General features: G+C 48.2%; 1 protein-coding gene across 2 annotated transcripts in view; it reads right to left on the bottom strand.

The window, feature by feature from the left end:
- The window catches only part of LOC104668646 (supervillin), a 286,257-nt gene extending 272,590 nt beyond the window's left edge, over nt 1-13,667 (bottom strand). The window contains exon 1 of one of the 2 annotated variants that reach the window (XM_030941487.1): nt 13,347-13,667. The gene's annotated coding sequence lies outside the window, so the exon portion shown is untranslated. Of the gene's footprint in view, nt 1-12,426; nt 12,561-13,346 lie in introns of those variants that run through there. The other variant, XM_030941488.1, reaches the window with a different exon arrangement.
- Nucleotides 13,668-14,206: the final 539 nt, after the last annotated feature.

Here is a 14,206-nt window from a genome sequence, read left to right as displayed (position 1 = left end):
AGATAAAAAGTTTGGAGGAGAAAAAGGGTTGGGTGAAGATTATGCAAACACAGCACTTAACTTTTCAAAACCAACTTCTAGCTGAAATGGAAAATAATGGAGAAGGCATTGTGTGTAGGGAGACTTGGGTATGGGGCAAGGGAAGTATTAATGGGTTTATAAATTGTAGACCTACCAAGTTCTACAAACAGATAAAGGATACTACTATTTGAACCTAGAACTAGTATCTGTGCTCAAAATGAAAGTCAGAAGTTTTCCACAATAAGCTTACAGTTTCTTCTGAGTTTTTTGTTTTCTCTCTCTCTTTGTATTTTTTTCAAGAAGCCTAAATAAAAGAGATGGAACCAATTTGTTCATGGAAAAAAATAAACTGCTTTCACTGCCTGCTATAACTAACTTGTGCCTTCTTCCAACACAATGAGAAGCAAGTGTATAGAAAAAAAATGCCATGCAATGAAAGCTTTTCATTCTTTTTAAATGAGGATTTAAAACACACACACACACACACACACACACACACACACACACACACAGATGTTGGGTTTACATAAATAATCCTCCAAAATATCTTCCAACCATATAATTTTCTTGTAAAGCATACAATACAGTTTTTCTTTTTCCTGGAAACTCAATGTCAGGATATATCATGGTGACTATTTTTTTTTAAATAATTGGATAATTCTGGGGTCAGAATGAAAAAAACATATATAAATCCTATTTCAAAGTCTAATATTGAATTCATTTTCAGGAAGTGGATGGACATCGTCTAACACTGGTTGAAGTAAGCTGTCTCTTCACTTGAGTCCATGGTCTATCAATTTTTTCCAGGAAGTTCTTAGCCTTATTTTTGGACTTAAAAACTGATGAGCAGCTGGGCAAGGTGGCTCATGCCTGTAATCCCAGCATTTTGGGAGGCTGAGGCGGGCGGGATCACTTGAAGTCAGGGGTTCAAGATCAGCCTGGTCAACATGGCGAAACCCCATCTCTACCAAAAATACAAAAATTAGCTGGGTGTGGTGGCACATGCCTGTAATCCCAGCTACTCAGGAAGTTGAAGCATGAGAATGGTTTGAATCCAGGAGGCAGAGGTTGCAGTGAGCTGAGATCACACCACTGCACTCCAGCCTGGGTGACAGAGTGAGACCCTGTCTCAAAAAAAAAAAAAAAAAAAAAAAAAAGGCCGGGCGCGGTGGCTCAAGCCTGTAATCCCAGCACTTTGGGAGGCCGAGGCGGGTGGATCACGAAGTCAGGAGATCGAGACCATCCTGGCTAACATGGTGAAACCCCGTCTCTACTAAAAAATACAAAAAACTAGCCGGGCGAGGTGGCGGGCGCCTGTAGTCCCAGCTACTCAGGAGGCTGAGGCAGGAGAATGGCGTGAACCCGGGAGGCAGAGCTTGCAGTGAGCTGAGATCAGGCCACTGCACTCCAGCCCGGGCCACAGAGCGAGACTGCGTCTCAAAAAAAAAAAAAAAGCATGCATGCTCACCTCTAAATTTCTAAATTTTCAAGGTGGAATTTCCTCATTATGGCACACAGTTCAGGGTCAGAGGTCCCTCTTTCTACTTGCCTGCTATCAAGAGCAGGAAACAGGACAGGCACAGCCCTAAGGCAGAGCTTGCTTATCAAAGTTTATCCTAGAGCCTCAGGGCGATTCATCCTGCAGAGGACCGCTCTTGGGTCCTCAAGGGTTCCTTTTGGAAAAGGGCAGGATCTCATGTCCCCTTTGAGCCTCTCCTTCCCTTCAAGAGTGATAGGTTTCCTCCAACCTGTCCAGTCAGTATTCTTCAGGATCATAGCTGGGTCTTATCAGAACCACAGAGCCCTGCAATCCTTAAAAGGCAGGAAAGGGGAGATAAGAGCAGTGTGACCAGCAGGCTGCTGAAAGTGAGGATGAGATTTCTGAGAGCTGTATTCATGCACACAGATGTGTCCTAGCAGGCACGCTTTCCCTCCACGAGAGGTTCATTTAAAGAACCGATCCTGAAGAGGAAGTGACTCTCCGCTTCCGCAGGCCTGAAATAGAGCTGCTTGCCTCACCAAGTACCACTGAGGGGATCAAGGCAGAAACCGGAGGCTGCTGGTTGCGATGCACAGCACTGAGAAAGGAGGCAGAGGGCTCTGGGGCTCAGTCAGGCTGATGGCCAGTTTCTGCAACGCTCAGCAGAGGGGAAAGAAAGCCTCTTTAGAAACAGAGTTGGCAAAACACTGAATATAAAGAATACTCAGAGAAAATGCATAATTACAGACACTGAGGAACCGTCTAGACTAGATCCCCATGGTACATCCTTTATAGGAGAGAGTGAGGCTAGGGCTAACTCCCCACCTACATCCTTTTTTAAAAAATAAAAATATGTATATTTTAGAAACAAGGTCTTGCTCTGTGGCCCAGGCTGGAGTGGAGTGGTGCAATCATAGCTTACTACAGCCACCAGACCATGGGCTCATGTGATCCTCCCACTTCAACCACCCAAGTATCGAGGACTACAGGTGTGTGCCACCATGCATGGCTAATTTTTAAATTTTTTGTAGAGATGGGGTCTTACTAAGTTGCCCAGGCTGGTCTCAAACTCCTGAGCTCAAGCCATCCTCCTGCCTCATTCCCAACGTGCTGGGATTACAGGCATACACCACTGCACCTGGCCCCCACATATCTTTTATATCAAATGGCTCTCTAGGCTTCCTTATTCCTGCTTTATGTGCGGAGATAGGGATAGTTAGAGGAGGAAAAGTAAACTTAGGAAGCTACTGATATATCCTGTCATTTATGGCAAAAGGTTTATGACCTTGGATCTGAATCCAAACCCAGACTCTATTATTCATTGTCATACCTCATTTGAGGTACTTAACCTATCAAGGCTTCCACTTAAAAAACTGTGCTAATTGTGGCCGGGCGCGGTGGCTCATGCCTGTAATCCCAGCACTTTGGGAGGCTGAGGCGGGCAGACCACTTGAGGTCAGGAGTTTAAGACCAGCCTGTCCAACATGATGAAACCCTGTCTCTGCTGAAAATACAAAATTTAGCCAGGTGTGGTGGTGCATGCCTGTAATCCCAGCTACATGGGAGGCTGAGGCAGGAGAAAGGCTTGAACTCAGGAGGTGGAGGTTATGGTGAGCCAAGATCACACCGCTGCACTCCAGCCTGGGAGATAAAGTGAGAGTCCATCTCAAAAAAAAAAAAGTGCTAATTGAAGTACAGCATGTCAAGCCCTCAAAGCCCTCAGCACAGGGCCTGACAAGCAGTGGATAGTCAACAGATGATGCTACCAGTGGCAGCACCACTGTCATGGCATCCTCTCATGCCTCCATGACATCTAGAATGTGCTTCCATCACAACTCCTATGCTTGTTTATTTACAAATGTATCCCCCACTGTAAGCTCCGTGAAGGCCAGATTCACTCTATATTCTCAATAACAAGCATCAAATGGGTGCACACATCCACGTGCACAAGCATACACACACATACCATGTGGTTATCAAATGTTTGCTGAACAAAGGAATGACAGAATCAACAGTCTGTTTGATTACTTTTACTTACTGTTTCTATATAATTCCAATTTCAAAGACCTTTCTTCAGATGCTAATAATAACAGAATAATGTTAATATAGGTGGATTACTTGACTAGGTTAACTGAAGTTGATGGTTACATCAAGATTCTATGTCCAGCAACACCAATTAAAGAAGACTGCTGAAACAAAGATCCCTTGGTCTGTGTGTGCTCCAGTCTGTACTAACGGTAGCTAGAGTATAGTGGTGTGATCATAGCTCACTGTGGCCTCCTACTCCTGGGCTCAAGGAATTCTGCCTCCTTGGCCTCCCAAGTAGCTGGGACTACAGGTGTGGACCTCCACACTAGCTAATTAAAAAAAAAAAATTATAAATGTTGCCCAGGCTGGACTCAAACTCCCTGGGCACCGTAGACTCAACCATTATTCATCTTTATAAGTTCCCCAGGCCTGTCACACTGTAAACACTCAACAGAAACTTTGCTGAATTACATGCAATAGCCAAACCACCTGGGATAAGTAACATTGCCGTAAACAGAGTCCCAGATCTACTGGGGCCAGAAAATTGTGCTCCCTTTTAATTGGGAAATTAAAATACCAAACTATTTTGGCCTGGGTAAACAACTTTTCGCTTTTTGCAGAACTTAGAGAAAGGAGAAACGTGCATTAAGTCGTGAATACAAAAAAGAAAAGAAAAAAGTCACAAAAAGAGCAATATTTTTTAATTTTTGCAGTGAACAATTGCCAGGTGGGAGGGCTCTGGGTGCACAGCAAACACTGCTGAGGCCCCCTGGCTGCTCAGGACCAACAGTAGCCTGCAGCTCTACCTCAAGGCAGGGAAAGAACCTCCAACTACCATCCTACTCTATTCCTGACCCTGAGTAAACCCTTATGTTCACAGCTTTGGGTGAAAAGTAAAGATTCCTTAATCAAGTCAATCTGTCAATGATTTCCTAATACCTACTCTCTGGTATATTCTCATGGAAAGAAGATCATAAACAGAAAGCATCCCTAGCGAGCCTTTTGATCAAAAGGGTTTTTTGTTTTTTTTTTTTTTTGTTTTTTTTTTTTGAGACGGAGTCTTGCTCTGTCGCCCAGGCTGGAGTGCAGTGGCCAGATCTCAGCTCACTGCAAGCTCCGCCTCCCGGGTTCACGCCATTCTCCTGCCTCAGCCTCCGGAGTAGCTGGGACTACAGGCGCCCGCCACCTCGCCTGGCTAGTTTTTTGTATTTTTAGTAGAGACGGGGTTTCACTGTGTTAGCCAGGATGGTCTCGATCTCCTGACCTCGTGATCCGCCCGTCTCGGCCTCCCAAAGTGCTGGGATTACAGGCTTGAGCCACCGCGCCCGGCCTAGCACAGTCTTAACATGACCAATCATTCACAAGTTACACCCACCCTAGACTGGCCACAAAGCACAAACTCCCTTCTAAGATTTTCCAGAAATATGAGTTGAAAAAAAAAAGGCAACGTGAATTCTGCTCTGTGTATGTACAATTTCCGCTTGCAAGGGAAAGGTTATCCAAAACAAGCTTATGTTTCAGTTACTTTCAAGGTACTGCCACACAGGCAAGGACAGCCAAAACAAATTTCAAACAATTTTCCCCAAAGTTCAAACCTTCTAAAATGCCCTGACCTGACCAGTTTCAAAACTGGTATTTCCAAGTTACAGTTCCAAAGAATCCTTTTTAAAAGCAAAAATTTCCTGTACATAAAAACTTTGATAGCGTATTCAATATCATTATTATACTAAACAAAGGTGACAGCCAAATGAGATTGACTCAGAACAAAGGCAGAAAGGTTTGCAAATTGTTAAGAAGAAAAAACTGAAAGGGAAAAGAATACAAGCCTCAAGAAGCACTGTCAAAAAGGGCGAGGAAGGAAAGGAAGGAAGGGAGAAAGAGTACAGCAGCCTTGGATAGAAACAAAGCCATGTATTGGAAACCCTGGGAAACTGCAGACACAAAGGGTGAGCTAGCAGCGTGGAAGAGCTGAACAGGCAGCTGAATTGGCCAGAGGAAAGCTGAAAGAAGTAATCAGAAAGGATTGCAAGGGGGAAACTTACCCCAAGTCAAAGAGCAGGCTGGAGAGTGGAGAGCAATTAAACACCAATGACAGATGGAGATAAGGGCATCCAAGGCAAATGTGTCCCTAAGACACTTGAAACCCAGGCCTGCCAGGAGGTGGTTGGGCGACAGCAACAGACCAGGAGCAGGAGGGGAAGAATGTCAAAGAGGGAAACAAACAAAGGGTCCTAGAAGGAGGAGAAAGTTGCCAAAGTCTGGGGGTGAGGGGCAGTATTGGGATGTTTGTGGGGAGTGGTACTATGGCTGTGTAAGGAATAATAGAGAAGTCCTGAGCGAAGAAGTTCCCCCTCCCCCACTAAGCTCATCACCTTCTTCCTCCTACAGGAAAATGACTCTTATTTCTAACCCCAAGAACCATGATGTTGGGGGGACAACATAGTCACCACTACCATGGGGAGCTGGATCGTTTTCCAACAGTACCCCTGTGGAAAAAGAGGAACCAGGCTAACTTTGACCATCCACCTGTATCTGACATCCATCAAGAATTTTGTAGTATCCCAAGGCATTAAGCAGGAGGAAAAAGTTTGATGGTGTAAAGGTGAAGTCGTCTTCTGAAAGGAGCTGGGCTGGGTAAAAAAGGATAGTGGGTGCAGTAGCCATGCTGGGCCTCTGTGTATATGGAGGGGTGTGTGTGTGTGGTGTGTGTGTGTGTGTAGCAGGACAGAGGGATGCATGTGTTTAAAAGTTGGCAATTGGCCAGGCGTGATGGCTCACACCTGTAATCCCAGCACTTTGGGAGGCCGAGGTGAGCAGATCGCGAGGTCAGGAGTTCAAGACCAGCCTGGCCAACACAGTGAAACCCCATCTCTACTAAAAACACAAAAATTAGCTGGGTGTGATGGCATGCACCTGTAGTCCCAGCTACTTGGGAGCTGAGGCAGGAGAATCGCTTGAACCCAGGAGGCGGAGGATGCAGTGAGCCGAGATTGTATCATTACACCTGGGTGGCAGAGTGAGACTCCGTCTCAAAAAAAAAAAAAATTGGCAATTGCTCTTGAGAGACAAGACTTAGAAATATAACATGATGGCTGGGTATTATTTCTCTTGCCTATAATCTCAGCATTTTGAGAGGCTGAGGCAGAAGGATCACTTGAGCCCAGGGAGCTACAGACCAGCCTAGGCAACATTTCTCCACAATTTTTTTAAATTAGCTTGGCATGGTGGTGCACACCTGTAGTCCCAGTTACTTGGGAGGCTGAGGAGGGAGGAATCCTTGAGCCCAGGAGTTAAAGGCCGCAGTGAGCTATGATCACACCATTGTACTCCAGCCTGGGCAACAGAGCAAGATCCTGTCTCTAACAAAGAAAAAAGTAAAAGAAGAATAAGATGCTAAGAGAACTGTAATGTGCAGAGAAATGTACTAAGGAAGGGAGATTTATCCCAGTGAAAGCCCTGGATGTAAAACCCAGTGAGGATCACTGAAGTCAGGGCATGCACAATGAAGCTGCAGAAGAAGATGAAACTCAACCTCCAGCTTTGTATAAGTTGACCCTTCCAGTCAGAGGGCAGTGCTGAACTTTCAATCAGATTTTACTTCTAATCCTAGCGCAGGCAAGTTTCTCAACCGTGAAGCCTCAGTTTCCTCTTCTACAAGATGGAAACCTTGGGTCATCAGCCCTAAGAACCCAATGGAGTTCTTGAGCGTCTCAAGTGAAAACGTCAGTAAAACCAAGTGAAAACTGAAAGACTGTAAAAATCTGTTATTACTGCACAAAAGGGATGAAGTAAGAGATACACAAATGTATAAATGGAGCCCAGAAGTGGATTAAGGGCTTAGAATTGTGGGCCCAACTCAGCAACCGTGAATCATCAGGGGATCTGAAGCAACAGCAGTTTCCAGTACAAGGAACCCCTAAGATTTAGAGGAGATTTGGAGTCAGAGGGTTTTATACATGCCCAAGCAATTCTGGCTTATTTTACAACCTCTTATAGAACAAAGGGGATTGAAACTGACTGAATATCCTAAAAAGGATTGTGATTGATGCTGGAGCTACTAGAGGGCCATTTATTCACAATTCACAATAATTAGGAAGGCAAGATGTTTTGGGGTGCTGGCCAGGAACTGGAAGAGAAGCAGGCCTAGGTGGAGACACAATACAAAACCTTCTTTTTTAGGGACATGTACTTAAAATTCAATAAACCACGTAATGCCTGCTCTTATCTTCCTGTACCCAAGATTCTGCTCCTCGATTCTTACTGGCACATCAACTTGCTACTCTGGCTTTATTTGAGTTGACATGATTACAACACTGTTCTGAAAACAAAAAGGTGCTGCCTCTAGCCCTCATACTTTAAGTATTTGTTTACGTCTGTTGTTTCTGAACTGCGAGTCCATCCAGGGCTGGGCCCAACCCTTATTCATCTTTATAGGTATCCCAGCCCTGTCACACTGTAAACACTCGACAGAAGCTTTGCTGAATTAAATCCACTAGCCAAACCACCTTGGATAAGCAAAAACTCCTTGTAAACTGAAGTTTTCTGATTGAGTAAACAAAGGGTGCGGGCAAGGTACCCTTCAGCTCCAACAAATGCAAAACCAACAGAATGTTCTGAAAACACAAAAGCACTGTCTGGAGACACACTGTGACTTTTATGTATTTCATGCAATAGAAAAATGTATAGAATTAAATCTGATTCATATGTCAATTTTTAAGTAAACACTTATTTTTAGGTATTAGATCCATTCCTTTGTCAGGCAACGAAATATAAAAGCAGCCTCAGGTTTTACATATGGAAAAACTAGACATGCCGGTTACTCTAAAATAACATTTATTTGGATTAAAAAAATGTTAATTCTGACATTTCCTTTTAAACCTCCTCCCCTGACAGACTATATCTGGAATAACATTGACATAACAGAAACAAATAAGTCTCTTTACAATGACTACAGTTTAACAAAGGCGCCTGTCTTTTTTACCTTCCTTGTTTACTGAACAAAGGCAGCAAATGTAAGTACAGTTGCCCCAGCAGCTGGCAAGTTCTCTCCCATATGCGAAGAAGTTGTGGAACAGCTGGGGAATGCAAGATGCTTTTGAACAAGCTGCTATGTGATCCAAAATAACGCCGCCTGTTCATCTTCCGTACAATGGAAGCGACAGCCCAGCGCAGGTCTGGCGCATGCCCTGCAGCGGCTTCTTTCTTTCCAGATGGAGTGCAACAAGTGGCTACAAATGGAGTGAGATGCACAAAAGCAGGGATCTTGCTCCTGACTCTTTACATGCCTCCGATTGGTTATGCACGCAGCTCATTTTCCAGTGTGAGAGAAGCTGCATATCATATCCAGATGTAAAACCTACATAATAACAATCCTTCCCTGTCCTCCTGTCCATGAACTTTCTTGAAGATAATGTTCATGGTAACTACACATCGGGTGGTGTATAATGACATTATAACGTTTCTTTATGGTGCTTTAGTCCATATCAATTGTTTAAAAGAGCAAAACCCAAATCAAGAGGTATAAAATTGCAAAAAATGATCAGAGGTATTATAAGAAATTATATATACAGTATACTTATAGATACAATATACAATTTTATATTTCTTGCATGTATATACAATATAGAGTCTATTTGCTCATTTGAAAAACTTTCAAGTTTTTTGTAACATACGAAATAGCTATACTGGTTGCTCATTAATTGTTCAGCTTAACTGACCTATACTTCATGCTGTCATCTAGAAGTTAGTTTAGCAACTTTCAGATCATACATAGTTGACCATGTTTAAAGAAATATTTTTGAAATGTTATGTCTCAAACTCTCCTTCCTCTTCTATCAACTTGGTAGTTCACCTTTAAACAGACTGTCAGAAAACATTATATTGTCCAAGGAAATGGTCCCTCTTCCCAGGATTAGGCCAGCACAATTTTCACAGAAGCAGATACATTTCTTTAGTGCCATTTATGGCTAGTGAATGAGAAGAGAGAATACGTATTTCCTTTTCACCAGTTCATTTGGTTTGGGTTTTTGTTTTTTTAAATAAATTCCTACCATCTTGGCCATTAGAATACTGGGTTTTACATTTTAAAGAAAGGGAAATGGCTGAAAGGCCAGCCACAGAATTACACAGTGGCAAAACCAGGAGAAAAGCTCTACAGTTCAGGAGCTCCTTGTAAACTCCTTGGGCAACTGGACCAAGTTTTCCATCACTACCAACCTTTCCTGAGCCCCAACTTGCTGAGAGAAGGCGGAATTGCTAACTGTACTATATTGCCATATTCACTAAGAATAGGGTGTTCAGGGCAACTATGAACTACTTTACCTCTCTGGATGAGGGAAGGAAGGGAAGGATTCTGTTCTTAAACATCGTCATTAGTTAACATTTGTTGAACAGCAACTACATGCTAGGCACTGTGCCGAGTATCTCATGAATTATCTAATTTAGTCCTCATGGTTTGAAACCAGGAGGTACTATTATTACTCATAGCTTGTTTTGTTTAGTTTTTTTACAGACCATCTAGCTCTGTTGCCCAGGCTGGAGTGCAGTGATGCAATCATAGCTCACTGCAGGCTCAAACTCTTGGGCTCAAGTGATCCTCCCACCTCAGCATCCCATGTAGCTAAGAGTACAGGTAATTTTTGAAATATTTTGTAGAAACAGGGTCTCACTATGTTGCCCAGGCTGGTCTCAAACTCCTGGCCCCAAGCCATCCTCCCACCTCAGCCTCCCAAAGCCCTGGTACTACAGGTGGGAGGCACGGCACCTGGCCTTTGACTTATGTTTTAAAAGAAGAAAGTGAAGCTCAGAGGTTGGGTAAATTGTCCAAGGCTACAGACCTCTAAATGGTGAAGGCAGCAACTGAACCCAGCCATTCTGACTTCCCAGGCTTGCCCTCATCAGCGCGCCTCGCTGCTTCTACCTGGGACATTCCAAGTCCCTGACTGTCACACTAGAGTTGCAAACATCTTCCTTGAAGGCAATACATTTTAAGTACATTCAGGACAATGCCGAAGTCCTATTTTGTAAACTTGAGCTCAAATGTTGTATAAAAGTTGTGAATACAACCATATCCTTGGATCCCTCAAAGAAATTCTGAGGTTTTAACTTATCAGTCAGTAAGGTGGGCCATTATATCCAAAGCATGCTTCACTTAATTTTAAACGCACATTCAGCACAGTGGCAAAGTCACATACAGCTTAAACAAGGTGGAAACTGTAGCTCCTTGCAAAAGAAAAGGCAAGCAGTGCTCCGTGCTGTGTAGAATTCCTGACTCCAGGCCCACCTGCCTGATGAAACACTGCAAAAAGCAAAGGACGACTATTTCCACCTCTCTTTGGAATTGTCATATAATTCTAAAGGTTTGGGGAGGAAACCTTAGTTCTCTTCATATACATTAAGTTTTAAATATGAGTTGCTTTAGTTATGGCACTGCCATTAACACAAGCCAGAGATGGGTGGAAAGTCCATCAAGCCCTAAAGCCTAACATAATCAAACCTGAACCCCGGGGTACAGCACACACCCAGCAGTCCATAAAGCGCTCTTCAGTAACTGACTTTGCCAAAAATAATAATAAAAAAAAAAACCTGCAAGGAATAAACAGTCCTCTTTGGCACAGGGCAGACTCTTGGACCTGTTAACCTCTCTAAGCCTCATTTTCCTCATCTGTGAAACAGAAATCACCTCCTGGGAAGAGGTGGTAAGGTTTAAAGAGAAAATGAAGAGCCTTCCTCATTGTGCAGGGGAGAGTCCCTCGTCCAACAGCACTTCATAAAAACCAGTGCCTTCCAACAGAAGAAGGGGGTGGAGGCCGATAAGACAAGACGCGAAAACGTGAATTCCATCGACTGACTGCGAGGGGCCAGGGTTCACACCAAGCAGAACGTCCTGGGTTTCTCTTCAACACCACCTCCTCCTCTCCTGTTCAGATGCTGAGAAACATCTGGCGCAGTAGAGATGCTGCCTCTGACATTTCTATGACAAAACATGTGCCTGTGCTAGGGTTTGCCCGGGCACAAGTTATCACAACCTCGGGATGGGGCTGGGAATGGCAGATAGGAGCTCCTTTAATTTCCCCAGCCGGCCTCTCCCCTTGTGAGGAACTTCTCACTGCAATAAACTGTCAGACTCCACAAGATCTCTCATGCCAACGCCTGAAGCGCTTAACCCCGCACCTGACCCAGATTGCGGCCTGGACTGCAGCCTCCCCGCCGCTCACTCACTGTAATGCAATTACCGCCTTCTGGAGCTCCACTCAGGGTGCAGGGGACGGATGCTAAACCACTCCCTTCGGGGAGCCAGCACGCGCGCAGAAACGTGGGCAGGCGGAGTGGTCTGGCGCACCACGCGTCGGATTCAAACCCGCGCGGGCCCTGCGGAGGCGCCGGCCTGGGACCCCGGGCTGGGGCGTGGGGGCCACCGCAGCTCCGGCCACTTGCGGCTGGTGTTGGGAAAGGAACCCGGTGATGTCGCAGTTCTGATCACTGGCGCGCCACTCGCCGGGCCACCCGCCTCCCCGCCCTGCTCTCCGCGTAACGGGCAGCCGCGCTAACTTCCCGAAACTCCGCGGAGAGAAACCCTGTCCCGGCCCGCTCCTCCCCGCGGCGAGCGCTGGGGACGGAAGTGGGTGGGAGCCGCGGCCGCGCCGCGCCTTTGTTACGGCTCGGGGACCCCGCGGGCCGAGCGCAGCGCCCCGTCGCAGCAGCCCAGGGACCCGCCGGCCTCCACCTCCGGGAAGCCCCCCCCCGTTCCCGCTTCCGTCCCCTACAGGGCCGCCCGCAGCCAGAGCGAGACTGACCCGCGCCTGCGGCCCCAGAGCGGAACGCAGCGGCGCGTACTGGCGTCTGCCGGCCCAGGCTGCGCGCGCCCCTCGGCCACCGGGCGGAGGGACTTTCCTCACCTTCCTGGCTCTTCCACACCTCCCGGTGGCAGGGTCGCCGCTTCCCGCAGACAGAGGCTAGGCGGCCCAGACTTCTCAGCAGTGCCGCGGCCACGCCCCGCCTTGTTCCCACCGCGAGGGGAGCGGGTCTCCGTTCGGGATGATTGACTTCGCTCCTTACCTGGAGGATCGCGCGTCCCCTCCCCTTGCGACCCGCGCGGCGGCCGGGAGCTGGCGCCCTCTGCTGGGCCACCAGGCGGGAGCACCCTCGGACGGGGTGGAGAGGGTGGGGACACGGAAGGGGGCCCAGCGCAGGCACCCCCGCCTCTCCCAACACGGGCACCCCTTCCCAAAACAGGGGCCAGTGCGCGGGAACCATGCTGGGGCGACTCCTGAGGGAGGCACGAGAGCTGTCCCCACGCCCCAGGACACGAACACTCGCCCGAAGCCGACCCCCTCCACGGCCAGCGGGTCCAGCCCCGTCCTCGGAGGTGGCCCAAGGAAACCGCGATGAATCGGCATAAGCACGTCCTGTCTTAAAACACCAGAAAGGCAGATTTTACTTTGTTTGGAAACTAAATTTGTGTCCTGTGTCTCAGTAGCTCTCAGGGTGGTGGCAGTCACGCCCCCGGGGTCCCAGGGCTGGGAAGAGGCTTGGGCGAGCCCCGGGGATGCGGGGCTTTAGGATCCCAGTCGGGCTGGAGGCCAGGGCAGCCCTGTCGCTCTCCCGGCCGGGGGTGTGGCTGTCCAACTCGCTCTGTCCACTCGCTCCGAGTGAACTCTTCCAGCAAGTTAGCCTCTCAGGTTGTCCCCTGAGGACCTGAGCGAAACTCTGGAAGGGGACCAGGAAGAGGGGAGAGAGGACGTTTCTGAGACCTTCCAGGGGGTGCGCCCACACTCGCGCGTCCACACTTGTGTCCCCACTTTTTCCCCCGACTCACCTTCTCCGCGCGCTCCTGCCGAGCCCCGACCGGGCTCACACACCTGCCGGGCCCGGGCCGGGGGCGCACCTTTGCGCGGGACCTCGGTGGTGCGGCACCGTCCCCTGCCCAAGCTGGCTCTCAAGGAGGTGGGGGCCCCTCGAGAGCCGGCCCGGGCCACTGTCGCCGTCGCCGCCGGAGCAGAGCCAGTGGCGAGCTCGTCAGGGCAGACCGGGCGCCTACGTCCCCGAGAGCCGGCGCGCGAGTCCCGGCCAGCGGGCAGGCGCCCGGTATTAATTGTAGGGCCCCCGGGTGTTGGCCGCCGGGCGCTCTGAGTGGCTCGGACAGCGCGCCAGGCCGGCAGGGCCGGCGCCACCCACCCCCTCGGCGCGCGCCCGGCCCAGGGACGCGCCCACGCGCACGCGCCCGGCGGCTCGGGGCTCCCTGTCTCTCACCCGCTCTGCTGCCCGGAGGCAGCTGCTTACCCTGGAGCCCTGAGAGGCCCCTCTAAGTCTCCAGACCTTCCAAGGATAAATAAAATCTGGCGACCCGTGCCAACGCTGTGGGCCAGTTGCAAAGGAGATCGTCCTTGCTGGCCACGCGCACCTGTGAAAAAGTCACGGCATCCCACAATCTCCTCCACCGGGACGGAACCCTGCCTCGGTGGTTCTCGCACTTTAGCTACACCAGAGTCCTCCAGGACGTTTGTGAAAACACCATGACTGCCCCGCTTCGTGCCCCTTTCAATGTCTGATTCTGTAAGACTTCTGTGGGGCCCGAGAATTTGCACTTCAAACAGATTCTCAGGTGATGCTTAGGCAGCTGCGAAGATTGAGAGTTAGGGCTTGTGAAAATACTTGATAAACGGCAGAACAGTAGAT

The sequence above is a fragment of the Rhinopithecus roxellana genome, chromosome 11, assembly GCF_007565055.1.
Source record: "Rhinopithecus roxellana isolate Shanxi Qingling chromosome 11, ASM756505v1, whole genome shotgun sequence".
NCBI lineage: Eukaryota > Metazoa > Chordata > Mammalia > Primates > Cercopithecidae > Rhinopithecus > Rhinopithecus roxellana.
The sequence above is the reverse complement of the archived record's forward strand: the minus strand, read 5'-3'. Positions and strand labels throughout refer to the sequence as shown.